This window comes from Bubalus bubalis, chromosome 1 (assembly GCF_019923935.1).
Source record: "Bubalus bubalis isolate 160015118507 breed Murrah chromosome 1, NDDB_SH_1, whole genome shotgun sequence".
Lineage (NCBI taxonomy): Eukaryota > Metazoa > Chordata > Mammalia > Artiodactyla > Bovidae > Bubalus > Bubalus bubalis.
In genome coordinates, this window is record NC_059157.1 from 115168756 (window position 1) to 115183311 (window position 14556).

A 14556-nucleotide genomic window follows, 5' to 3' on the forward strand; every position below is an offset into this window, starting at 1 on the left:
AAAGCCTCTTGATGAAAGTGAAACAGGAGAGTGAAACAATTGGCTAAAAGCTCAACATTAAGAAAACGAACATCATGGCATCCGGTCCCATCACTTCATGGGAAATAGATGGGGAAACAGTGGAAAGAGTGTCCGACTTTATTTTTCTGGGCTCCAAAATCAACGCAGATGGTGACTGCAGCCATGAAATTAAAAGATGCTTACTCCTTGGAAGGAAAGTTATGACCAACCTAGACAGCATACAAAAGCAGAGACATTACTTTGCCAACAAAGGTCCGTCTAGCCAAGGCTATGGTTTTTCCAGTAGTCATGTATGGATATGAGAGTTGGACTGTGAAGAAAGCTTAGCACCGAAGAATTGATGCTTTTGAACTGTGGTGTTGGAGAAGACTCTTGAGAGTGCCTTGGACTGCAAGGAGATCCAACCAGTCCATCCTAAAGGAGATCAGTCCTGGGTGTTCATTGGAAGGACTGATGCTAAAGCTGAAACTCCAGTACTTTGGCCACCTCACGCGAAGAGTTGACTCATTGGAAAAGACTCTGATGCTGGGAGGGATTGGAGGCAGGAGGAGAAGGGGACGACAGAGGATGAGATGGCTGGATGGCATCACCACTCGATGGACGTGAGTTTGAGTGAAGTCCAGGAATTGGTGATGGACAGGGAGGCCTGGCGTGCTGCAATTCATGGGGTTGGGAAGAGTCGGACATGACTGAGCGAATGAACTAAACTGAACTGAACTGAAGGCCAGAGGAATGTTCACTGTGATCATCCAGGCGTATAGCATGGATCAGATCAGTCGCTCAGTCGTGTCCGACTCTTTGTGACCCCATGAATCGCAGCACGCCAGGCCTCCCTGTCCATCACCAGCTCCCGGAGTTCACTCAGACTCACGTTCATCGAGTCAGTGATGCCATCCAGCCATCTCATCCTCTGTCGTCCCCTTCTCCTCCTGCCCCCAATCCCTCCCAGCATCAGAGTCTTTTCCAGTGAGTCAACTCTTCGCATGAGGTGGCCAAAGTACTGGAGTTTCAGCTTTAGCATCATTCCTTCCAAAGAAATCCCAGGGCTCATCTCCTTTAGGATGGACTGGTTGGATCTCCTTGCAGTCCAAGGGACTCTCAAGAGTCCTCTCCAACACCACAGTTCAAAAGCATCAATTCTTCGGCGCTCAACCTTCTTCACAGTCCAACTCTCACATCCATACATGACCACAGGAAAAACCATAGCCTTGACTAGACGAACCTTTGTTGGCAAAGTAATGTCTCTGCCTTTGAATATGCTATCTAGGTTGGTCATCCTTTCCTTCCAAGGAGTAAGCGTCTTTGAATTTCATGGCTGCAGTCACCATCTGCAGTGATTTTGGAGCCCAGCAAAATAAAGTCTGACACTCTTTCCACTGTTTCCCCATCTATTTCCCATGAAGTGATGGGACCGGATGCCATGATCTTTGTTTTCTGAATGTTGAGCTTTAAGCAAACTTTTTTTTTTTTTTTGTAAAGCCAAGTCTCCACTTTCACCTTCATTAAGAGGCTTTTTAGTTCCTCTTCACTTTCTGCCATAACAGTGGTGTCATCTGCATATCTGAGGTTATTTCTCCCGGCAATCTTAATTCCAGCTTGTGCTTTTTCCAGCCCAGCGTTTCTCATGATGTACTCTGCATAGAAGTTAAATAAATAGGGTGACAATATACAGCCTTGACATACTCCTTTTCCTATTTGGAACCAGTCTGTTGTTCCATGCCCAGTTCTAACTGTTGCTTCCTGACCTGCATACAAATTTCTCAAGAGGCAGATTACATGGATACACATGGATTAAGAACAGGCTCCTTGCTAAAACAAAAATATCCAAGACCAGGTGGCTTAAATAAGCATTTACTTCTCACAGTTCCACAAGTTGGAAATCCAAGATCAAGAGCTGGATTTGAGCTAGCGTCTGGTGAAGATGAGAATCTTAGAACTGTTATGATCATTAATAATGACATGAGAATATGTGCCACATGTAATTACCCTAAATACTGTTCATGTTTAATTTTCTTTCACTTTAAAAGATAAAAGCACAGGTCTAATACATGTACCAACATAGCCCAACAAGACAGGAGAAGATTTTGGGTCTTCCTAATATAAGGGACTTTGGGCCTAAAAAAGAGAAATGCAGATAATCTTGTTAAGTGAGAAAAGATAATGGTTTTCATCAAAGAGAACTAATAACATCAATTATTTCCTATGTATAGATGTTCATATCATGGTATCCATATGTAATATTCATGCTGTGCTGTGTGCTTAGTCGCTCAGCCGTGTCTGACTCTTTGTGACCCATGGACTATAGACTGCCAGGCTCTCTGTCCACAGGGCAAGCATACTGGAGTGGGTTGCCACGCCCTCCTCCAGGGGATCTTCCTGACCCAGGCATGGAACCCAGGTCTCCCACATTGCAGACAGATTCTTTACCAGCTGAGCCACCAGGGAAACCCAAGAATACTTGAGTGGGTAGCCTATCCCTTCTCCAAGGGATCTTCCCCACCCAGGAATCGAACCAGGGCCTCCTGCACTGCAGGAATATTTAAGTATAAAAGAAAAGGGATTATCCAGGAAAAGCAGAGTACTATCCAACAGCTGTGACAGGTATGTTCATGTTCAAGTATATAGCCATCAATCATAGGTAAGAGTGAAGAAAACAGTGCTAGATTACCTCTACAAAATAGGTCAGGAAAATGCCCATCCCGCCAGATCACTTGGTCGAATTTCCAAGCTGTTGGTTCCTCCCTCTAGCCTGTAAAAGTACAAAAATACAGGTTATTCCCCTCAAAAAAATCATGATTAGATACATTCTTAAAGCCAGATAAAACAGTTATAACAGTTATATCAAAATGTGCTAAATCAGACAAAAGTCTTTTCATGGATTAAATAATATTAGTTCACTTAGAACAGCGCAACTGTAATGATCCATCAGTGCTAAATGATTTCATGAAAAAATGACCCAGGCACTAATTGGACTTTTTCAAATTTAACTTCTAGCTAAGGATTAGGATTTCTTTAAAATCAGGGCAATAAACTAGAATTACCATCAACAACTTAAAATAGGAGGACACAAAATGTACTTCACTAAAATTGTACGTTGATGTTCTCAATTACTCAAACAGTTCTATTCCTGATGAAATCTCACAGTAACATTTCCCTCATCTCAAAAGTCTAATTATATTAAAAACATTTGCTTTTGAAACTACAAAAATGTTAAGTATTTAAAATTTTCAAGACAAAGGTGTTTAATAACGTTAAAATCGTCCACAGATTTTTTTTAATGTCATGCTATAATCAATCTTATAGCAACTAATATAAAGTTAACACTCTATGTTGGTACTGCATTGATATTGGACATATATAATTTTCTTCCTGCAACTGCGATATGCTTTCCCAGTATATGAAATGGAGGTAATGAGGACTGAAACCTGAAATTTTATTAGAAACAAATTCAGGCCAATTATAACCATTATTCAGAAATAATTAAGCATTTTATATAATAACCCAAACACATTCTTAGGGCTTAATAAATATCTTGCAAATCAATAAAATTATAATAATAAAAGCAGAACAAATAAACTATAACTCTTCAGAAAACAACCAAGTATATTAATCCAAAGTTGCGTTTAACACAATTTCATCAAGGGATTACAACAGCCTTTCTGATAATTCAGCATTTTCTAGTCCTTAGCCAGTCAGTAGCTTTGCTAAACTAGTCATCATCAACAACAACAACAAAAAACCTATTTAAAATAATTTATTTCTACTAACCTCTTAATTGCCTGCCTCAAAGTTTTGTTCCCAAGCATGTAAAAGAGCATATATGCCATTCCTCTCAATTACCTATAACTACTTTTAAATATGTATTTTCTATAGCTTTAGCTACAGAATGGGAAAGACTAGAGACCTCTTCAAGAAAATCAGAGATACCAAAGGAACATTTCATGCAAAGATGGGCTCGATAAGGGACAGAAATGGTATGGACCTAACAGAAGCAGAAGATATTAAGAAGAGATGGCAAGAATACACAGAAGAACTGTACAAAAAAGATCTTCACGACCCAGATAATCACGATGGTGTGATCACTCACCTAGGGCCAGACATCCTGGAATGTGAAGTCAAGTGGGCCTTAGAAAGCATCACTACGAACAAAGCTAGTGGAGGTGATGGAATTCCAGTTGAGCTATTCCAAATCCTGAAAGATGATGCCGTGAAAGTGCTGCACTCAATATGCCAGCAAATTTGGAAAACTCAGCAGTGGCCACAGGACTGGAAAAGGTCAGTTTTCATTCCAATCCCAAAGAAAGGCAATGTCAAAGAATGTTCAAACTACCACACAACTGCACTCATCTCATGCGCTAGTAAAGTAATGCTCAAAATTCTCCAAGCCAGGCTTCAGCAATATGTGAACCGTGAACTTCCTGATGTTCAAACTGGTTTTAGAAAAGGCAGAGGAATCAGAGATCAAATTGCCAACATTCGCTGGATCATGGAAACAGCAAGAGAATTCCAGAAAAACATCTATTTCTGCTTTATTGACTATGCCAAAGCCTTTGACTGTGTGGATCACAATCAACTGTGGAAAATTCTGAAAGAGATGGGAATACCAGACCACCTGATCTGCCTCTTGAGAAATTTGTATGCAGGTCAGGAAGCAACAGTTAGAACTGGACATGGAACAACAGAGTGGTTCCAAATAGGAAAAGGAGTTCGTCAAGGCTGTATATTGTCACCCTGTTTATTTAACTTATATGCAGAGTATATCATGAGAAACGCTGGACTGGAAGAAGCACAAGCTGGAATCAAGATTACCGGGAGAAATATCAATAACCTCAGATATGCAGCTGACACCACCCTTATGGCAGAAAGTGAAGAGGAACTAAAAAGCCTGTTAATGAAGGTGAAAGTGGAGAGTGAAAAAGTTGGCTTAAAGCTCAACATTCAGAAAACGAAGATCATGGCATCCGGTCCCATCACTTCATGGGAAATAGATGGGGAAACAGTGGAAAGAGTGTCAGACTTTATTTTGCTGGGCTCCAAAATCACTGCAGATGGTGACTGCAGCCATGAAATTCAAAGACGCTTACTCCTTGGAAGGAAACTTATGACCAACCTAGATAGCATATTCAAAAGCAGAGACATTACTTTGCCTACAAAGGTTCGTCTAGTCAAGGCTATGGTTTTTCCTGTGGTCATGTATGGATGTGAGAGTTGGACTGTGAAGAAGGCTGAGCGCCAAAGAATTGATGCTTTTGAACTGTGGTGTTGGAGAAGACTCTTGAGAGCCCCTTGGAATGCAAGGAGATCCAACCAGTCCATTCTGAAGGAGATGAGCCCTGGGATTTCTTTGAAAGGAATGATGCTAAAGCTGAAACTCCAGTACTTTGGCCACCTCATGCGAAGAGTTGACTCACTGGAAAAGACTCTGATGCTGGGAGGGATTGGGGGCAGGAGGAGAAGGGGACGACAGAGGATGAGATGGCTGGATGGCATCACTGACTCGATGAACGTGAGTCTGAGTGAACTCCGGGAGCTGGTGATGGACAGGGAGGCCTGGCGTGCTGCGATTCATGGGGTCGCAAAGAGTCGGACACAACTGAGCGACTGATCTGATCGGATCTGATCTGATCGCTTTAGCACCAAAAAGATAAAAGCCATGGAACTATATTATTGTAGTAGACAGTACCAAAAATATGTAAAGTAAAACAAAACTATATCTGCACTGCATTCCTATTCATCACTGTACATTCTTTACTAAATTCAACGTTTAGAATTTCTAACAGTTCACAGGAATAAAGTTGCATGGTAAACTCTACCTATATACAGTAAATAAAAAATCTTCAAATTATAAACTTTGGTATTACATTACAAGTCTTTTAAAGTTCATAGGATATATCAAGTCAACAATCAAGATATTACTTACGTCATCATATAATAATGGTAACATATACAGCTGAACAAATGTTTTTGAAATGCTAATATTCTGTTGAAAACATTTTCACAAAAAGTCTACTTACTTTCCTGCATCACGTTTTATTGAAAGCCCCAAATTAAAGCTGTCACACATGAAAAACTATAACTAGATATGTTAAAAGAGAAAGAAAGAAAAATAGTGAAGCAAGAAGGAAAGGGAAACATGTTTCACTTCTAAATACACACATTCCCCCAGATGTACAGAATAATATAACCTCAAAGTCTAAATCTATAAACAGAAATTTTGGAATGTCTTTCCTATCACAACCTTTCCTACCATGGAAACGCACAATTTTCCCTAACTCACAGACCACACAGTCTCTGTCTCTAGAAACCTAAATTATTTAGCACCATCTACCAATTTCACTTCTCCTTCCAAGTGTCTCTATCCCTCTTTCCCCTCTGCCACTCCTCTCCACTAAGAACTGGGAAAAGAATCTACCAGACTGGAAACTAAGACCCTGTAAATACAAAAAGAAAGGTATAAAGTTACTTGGACAACCACCTAATGATCAGGTAAAGTGAAAGTCACTGAGTCATGTCCAAGTCTTTGTAATCCCGTGGACCATACAGTCCATGGAATTTCCAGGCCAGAATACTGGAGTGGGTAGCCGTTCCCTTCTCCAGGGGATCTTCCCAAATAGGAATCAAACTCAGGTCTCCTACATTGCAGGTGGATTCTTTACCAGCTGAGCCACAAGCGAACCCCAGTGAGCTGCTAAGATCTTCCTCTTTCCCTGCCCCACTTCCCCTACTTAAAGAGTGAGTGAATATTCCTGCTTAGCACTTCTTCTGATTTAAGACTCTGCTGGCTAATTATTCTGTGATTATAATCACTTGCACAGGTATAATCAAATTAAGACAAAACACATATTAAGAAATAAATGAAATTTCTTGCAAGGACCATTAGCTATACCCTTCCATAGTATTTCAATGCATTTACCAGCAGGTCATTAATTGGGACATTTCTGTCATTAACTGAATCAACATTTTTGATCACCTGATATGTATATGCAATACTACCTAAGATTTCTAAGACATGCATTAAAATACTGTGGTCTCTTCCCAAAGGAGTTCCTAATCTAGCTTGGAGAGTAAATAAACATACAACAGATAATGTTAGTGATGATAATGCAAAGTGTTAAGTGCTATAACTGAAGTCTAAGCAATTTATCACAGGAAAAATCAAAGCAGGGATCAATTAATTCTCCCTTTGTTATTTTTCCAAAAGAGAAGAAGTGATCTTTTAATGTTGGTTCCACACTTAAGAATACAATGAATAGTATATGCTTTGGACTTTGGTCAATAATGTTGCTACATCTCTGCAGATATTAACTCAATAAAAAAAAAAAACAAATCTATGATGTAGGTGCTAATATTTATTCACATTTTAAAGAAGAAAAAACTGACCAAAGGTTACAAAACTAGTAAGTGGCAGAACCAAAGCCTTCATAATGGTCTGTGGCTCAGGCGTAAAGAATTTCCCTGCAATGCAGAACACTCCGGTTTGATCCCTGGATCCAGAAGATCCCCTGGAGAAGGAAACAGTATTCTTGCCTTGGAAATCCCACGGACAGGGAAGCCTGGCGGGCTACAGTCCATAGGTCACAAAGAGTCAGTACACAACTGAGCAAGTAAACCACCACCACAACCAGGCCTCCAGAACCTACTGTGCTACCCCCTGCTGTTTCTCATCACCACCACCACCAAACCGTGATGGCTCTAGGAATCTGAGAGGAAAAATGCTTCAAGGCCTTTAGCATTTTTCATTGAATCACATTTGAAAGTATTCAGTCAAATTCTACTTTTACGTTAGTTCTTATTTTTATGATTTAATGATACTTTCTGAACAGTGTTAAAAAAAAAATAGGAAAGGAAAAAACTTTGTTTCAGGCAAGAGATTTCTATGAATACGCTTAGAATTTTGACTCAGTAACAAAGTAGACAAACTTTGTTTAATTTACACTACCTGCTTTGAAAAATTCATTTATTAGAACTCAAGAGTGTACTTTTCATGACCAGATCTATCCTGAGGAGGAAAGGAAACCCTCCAAATTCAAACCTACTATCCCAGAAACTACCCTAACCAAGTCTTTCTAGAATGATTTTCTATTTCTACTTTCACCAAAAATTATGCCAAAATCTTAAAAATTTCACAATCAGTGTAGTCAATCCACATGGTTAAGAAAGAAAATCCTACACACACAATTACCTGGGAAGGGACTATTGTTTGTCTCCAATCTACAAATGATGAAACTGAATCAATTTACATTTCCACCAACAGTGCAAGAGGGTTCCCTTTTTTCCATATCCTCTCCAGCATGTATTGTTTGTATATTTTTGATGATGGTCATTCTGACTGGTGTGAAGTGATACCTCACTGTAGTTTTGATTTGCATTTCTCTAATAATGAGTGATGCTGAGCATCTTTTCATGTGTTTCTTGGCCATCTGTAAGTCTTCTTTGGAGAAGTTTGTGTTTAGGTTTTCTGCCCATTTTTTGATTGGGCTCTTTGTTTTTCTGGTATTGAGCTATATGAGCTGCTTATATACTTTGGAAATAAATCTTTTGTCAGTTGTTTCACTGATGGAAATGTAAAGTGATACAGTCACTATGGAGAACAGTATGGCGATTACTTTAAAACTCTGGAATAAAACTACCATATAACTCAGTTATCCCACTACTGGGCATACACCCTGAAAAGACCACAACTGAAAAAGATACATGTACCCCAATGTTCATAGCCGCCCTGTTTACAATAGCTAGGATATGGAAGCAACCTAAGCCCATTGACAGATGAATGGATAAAGAAGATGTGGTACATATATACAATGGAATATTAGTCATACAAAAGAAAAAATTTGAGTCAATTCTAGTGAGGTGGATGAACCCAAAAACTGTTATACAAAGTGAAGTAAGTAAGTTGGAAACAGACAAACAAATACCATATATTAACACATAAATCTGTAATCTAGAAAACAGTATTAATGAATCTATTTGCTAGGAAGGAATAGAAACACAGATTTGGAAAACAGACCTGTAGATACAGTGGGGGAAGAAAGGAGAGGGACAAATGGAGAAAGCAGAATTAACATATACACACTATCATGTGTAAAACAGATAGCTGGCGAGAAGTTGCTATATAATACAGGAAGCCCAGCTTGGCATTCTGTGATGACTTCGAGGGATGGAATGGGGAGAGGGGATGAGAGGCAGGCTCAAAAGGGAGGTAAGATATGTATAAATATGGCTGATTGGCAGCGTACAGCAGAAACCAACACAACAATGAAAAGAAATTTTTCTCCAATTAAAAATATAAATTAAAAAAAAAAATCATGAAACCGAGGTTGAAGAGGTTAAATACCCATGGTTACACAGCACTTAACCATAATGGCAAAGAATTCAACCAGATCTCCTGCATCCAAATAAATGTTTACTTTAACATAGCACAAGAGGAGAGGTCATTTCCAATTAAAATATATTTAACGCTACTATTAACAATATTCTGGGAGTCAAAAAAAATAAATAAACATCTTTGAAGTAAGGATAAGATCAGTGAAAACAAAATTTGAAATTAAAATGCTATCTGCAGTAATGATCATTGTTGTTGTTGTTCTGTCGCTAAGTCACGTCTGATTCTTTGCAACCCCACAGACTGCATCATGCCAGGATTCCCTGTCTTTCACTATCTCCAGAGTTTGTACGAACTCCTGTTCATTGCATCGATGATGACATCAAATCATTTCATCCTCTATCACCCCCTTCTCCTCTTGTCTGCATCAGGATATTTTCCAATGAGTCAGCTTTTTGCATCAGGTGGCCAATGCACTGGAGCTTCAGCATCATTCCTTCCAATGAATATTCAAGGTTGATTTCCTTAAGGATTGAGTGGTTTGATCTCCTTGCTATCCAAGGGACTTGTCTCAAGTCTTCTCCAGCATCCCAATTCGAAAGCATCAATTCTTCAACACTCAACTGTTTTTTATGGTCCAACTCTCACATCCATACAAAACGACTGGAAAAACCATAGCTTTGACTATACAGATCTTTGTTGGCAAAGAGATGGCTCTGCTTTTAATTCACTGTCTACATTTGTCACAGCTTTCAAGGAGCAAGCATCTTTTAATTTCATGGCTGCAGTCACCGTTAGCAGTGATTCTGCAGCCCAAGAATATAAAATCTGTCACTATTTCCACTTTTTCCCTCTTCTATTTGCCAGGAAGTGATGGGATCGGATGCTATGATCTTCATTTTCAGAATGCTGAGTTTTAATACAGTTTTTTCACTCTCTTCTTTCACCCTCATCAAGAGGTGCTTTAGTTCCTCTTCACTTTCTGCCATTACAGTGGTATCATCTACAAATCTGTGGTTGTTGATTCTCCTGGCAATCTTGATTAGAGTTTGAGAGTCAGCCAGCCCGGCATTTTGCACGATGTATTCTGCACATGAGTTAAATAAGGAGGGTAACAGTACACAGCCATGATGAACTCCTTTCTCAACTATGAACCAGTCCGTTTTTCCATGTCCAGTTCTAACCATTGCTTCTTGTCCTGCATATAGGTTTCCCAGGAGACAGGCAAGGTGGTCTGATACTTCAATCTCTTTAAGAATTTTCCACAGTTTGTTGTGACCCACAAATACAAAGGCTTTAGCATAGTCAATGAAGCAAAGTAGATGTTTTTCTCGAATTCCCTTGCCTTTTCTATGACGCAACAGATGTTGCCAATTTGATTTCTGGTTCCTCTGCCTTTTCTAAATCTAGCTTGTACATTTGGAAGTTCTCAGTTCACATACTGCTGAAATCTAGCTTGAAGGATTTTCAGCATTACTAGCTGAATAACACTGCTAGCATGTTAAAGGAGCTCAATTGTACAGTAGTTTGAACATTCTTTAGCACTGTCCTTCTTTGGGATTGGAATGAAAACTGACCTTTTCCTGAGGCCACTGCCAAGTTTTCCAAATTTGATGACATACTGAGTGCAGCACATTAACAGCATTATCTTTCAGGATTTTTAAATAGTTCAGCTAGAATTCCATCACCTCCGCTAGCTTTGTTTGCAGTAATCCTTCCTAAGGCCCACTTGACTTCACACTCCAGGATGTCTGGGTCTAGGTCAATGACTACATCATTGTGGTTTTCTGGGTCACTAAGACCTTTTTTGTATAGTTCCTCTGTGTATTCTTGCCACCTCTTCTTAATCCCTTCTGCTTCAATAACTGTTACCATGTAAAGAAACAAAAAATTAAGTTCATCTGATTTTTATAAAAATTATTCTACTCTAATAATTTAGGAGACCCAAGAAAAGATTACAGAAATACCCATTTGAAAATAAGTTCAGCTATTTAAAGTGTCAATTCTTTATTAATAAAAATGTTAAAATACTATTAAACCAAAAATAACAAGAGGGAACTAGAATTATTACTTCAAATATGAAATATAGTTAAATATTTTCATTTAAAAACATAAATAGTCCGTTAAAAAGCCAGTTCACCTGTTGATAATTTAATCTTATTCAATACTAGAATCAGTCATTTTTATCTCCTCTGTCTAGAACATACATCCAGAATTCCATTAGACACTAAACACAATGTAGAGGTGTGCTCACACATAAAAAGAAATGGTTTCTAATCTGATTAGAAATCTAAGCTTTGCCATTAAAGTCAATCAGAGAATACCTCAACAAGTGGCTGCAATGGAGCCCAATTATTTCTCTATAACTACAATAACAACACAATTGACAAAATATGTTCAGTTCAGTTCAGTTGCTCAGTCGTGTCCGATTCTTAGGGACCCCATGAACTGCAGTATGCCAGGCCTCCCTGTCCATCACCAACTCCCGGAGTTTACCCAAACTTATGTCCATTGAGTCGGTGATGCCATCCAGCCATCTTATCCTCTGTCGTCCCCTTCTCCTCCTGCCTTCAATCTTTCCCAGCATCAGGGTCTTTTCAAATGAGTCAGCTCTTGGCATCAGGTGGCCGAAATATTGCAGTTTCAGCCTCAACATCAGTCCTTCCAATCAACACCCAGGACTGATCTCCTTTAGGATGGACTGGGTGGATCTCCTTGCAGTCCAAGGGACTCTCAAGAGTCTTCTCCAACACCACAGTTCAAAAGCATGAATTCTTTGGCGCTCAGCTTTCTTTATAGTCCAACTCTCACATCCATACATGACCACTGGAAAAACCATAGCCTTGACTAGATGGACCTTTGTTGACAAAGTAATGTCTCTGCTTTTTAATATGCTGTCTAGGTTGGTCATAACTTTCCTTCCAAGGAGCAAACGTCTTTTAATTTCATGGCTGCAATTACCATCTGCAGTGATTTTGGAGCCCAAAAAAATAAAGTCAGCCACTGTTTCCATATGCTAGTGAGATTTTTTTAAAAAACAGTAATAGCTGGGAATTCCCTGGTAGTCCAGTAGTTAAGACTCCATGCTTCTCCTGCAGGTACCATGGGTTCAATATATGGTAGGGAACGAAAATTCCACATGCTGAGCAGGGTGGCCAAATGAATAAATAGCAGTAGTTGATTTAACAAGTTATTCATCCTTCAGAAACAATGGCTTCTTCTACTAACATAGAATGGACCAATTTATTTTGGGCCAATTTATTCTCAATTAGAAAACCATGGAATGTAAAAAGCACGACCTTTTATCTTATCTTTCCTTTTCAACTAATGAATTAGAAACAGATTAACCTGTCTGCATAATACAACATTTTCAGTATTGTTTTTAAAAATGTTTACTAATATTAAAAAACTAGTATGTATTACTGATGCTTTCGATCTGTGGTGCTGGCGAAGACTCCTCAGAGTCCCTTGGACAGCAAGGAGATCAAACCAGTCAATCCTAAAGGAAATCAACTCTGCATATTGGAAGGACTGTTGTTCAAACTGAAGATCCACTACTGTGGCCACTTGATGTGAAGAGCAGACTCACTGGAAAAGATCCTGATGCTGAGAAAGATTGAGAGCAGGAGAAGGGGAATGACAGAAGATGCAATGGTTGGATGGCATCACTAACTCAATAGACATGCATTTGAGCAAACTCAGGGAGATAGTGAAGTACAGGGAAGCCTGGCGTGAAGCAGTTCATGCGGTCACAAAGAGGCAGACACTACTTAGTGACTGAACAACAACAATCTAGTACTGAAATTATTAAATACTTTAAATACAAATAATCCTTTAAATAAACACATCTTTACCCAGAATTCACAGTTTCATTTTAATTAACTATATTACAAAGTTTGTTTATGTGATAAATGCCTAGTATAATTGCAAGCACATATTCTGGCACCCTCTTGAACTGATTATTACCCATGTTCCAAAAATTTCCTTAGGGTCCAATACTATGGTCTATAATTGAAGCAAACATTTATACTGTGCTCAAAAGTTCACAAAGTACATGGCCATAAACAATTATTTTCAAAGTTGAAATAACCTGCTGGGTGGAGATGATGCAAGTTCACAAAAAATAAGGAATTTGAACTTCCAGTCTAGATGGCACAGCTCTCTTTTTCCCTGCTTCTCCACATTAAGCACAAGTATAAACCATGGGAATAACAGAAAGAGACAACCAAAAGAAAACTATGAAAACTGGAAAGAAGGCAGCTAACCAGTTTCGGACTCTAGGACCAAAGAAACAAAAAAAGCATCATAGTGCTTTATGTCCCCACATCCAATAGAAGAAGGCAACCCAGACTGACATTTCCCAGCCACCAATTCAGCAACAGAAAGTAGACTAGATAAGCATAATCCTCCCCCAAACTAAACAGGAGTCTCTCTGCAATATCAAGCGAGGGAGGGCAACTGGAAGCTCGGCCAACAACAAAGACCGGACAGAGGAAGCAACTCTTCCTTCCCTGTATGATCTGAAACTCTTTTTCCACCTTGAGATGCGGAGGCAAGTGGTCTAAACTTAGGAACCCAGCCAGCACAAACAACTCAGTATGGGCCAAGACTCTCCTCTCTCACCCAGAGATAAGGGTCAGGGAAGAACTAGGTGTTCGGGGTGGGTACCAGGAGGACCGCACCACAATCCTCTCCCATCTGGAGACACCCAGAAACCTGATAAAAGGAAATGCCTTCTATTCTCTAAGGTAAAATCAGCAAGGACCAGTGGGTGTCCAGACAGCATCAGATAAACCAAGCCAACCACAAGGGCTCTGAAAATTAAACTGCCATTAAAACCAAAGCCTACAAAAGCAGGCGAAGACCAGTACACTAAATCTAAGTGGGATGACTGTGTGATAAAATAAAAAATATAAATAGGGCCCAGAGCCTTCTGACATAATACACAACTGAAAATGACAAAAGAAAATCCCAACATGAGTGAGAAAAGATAATCAATCAAGGCCAATACAGAGATGAGTTGGATGCTACACAATTATTTGAAAAAGATTTTAAAGCACCATTATAAAATGTGTCAGCAATCAATTCTAAATTCTCCTGAAACAAGTGAAAAAAAAAAATGGAAAACCTCAGTAAAGAAACAAAAGTTATAAAAAAGAAGCAAAAAGAAATTACAGAACTAAAAATTACTATAACATAAAACTTTAAAGGTT

At 39.1% G+C, this 14556-nt stretch overlaps 1 protein-coding gene across 8 annotated transcripts in view; it reads right to left on the reverse strand.

Moving 5' to 3' along the window:
• ZNF148 (zinc finger protein 148) overlaps positions 1-14556 on the reverse strand; it is a 147715-nt gene that overhangs the window by 106521 nt on the left and 26638 nt on the right. For all 8 annotated transcript variants that reach the window (XM_025285273.2, XM_025285263.2, XM_025285254.2 and 5 more), the window contains exon 2: positions 2690-2770. The gene's annotated coding sequence lies outside the window, so the exon portion shown is untranslated. The remainder of the gene's footprint in view (positions 1-2689; positions 2771-14556) is intronic.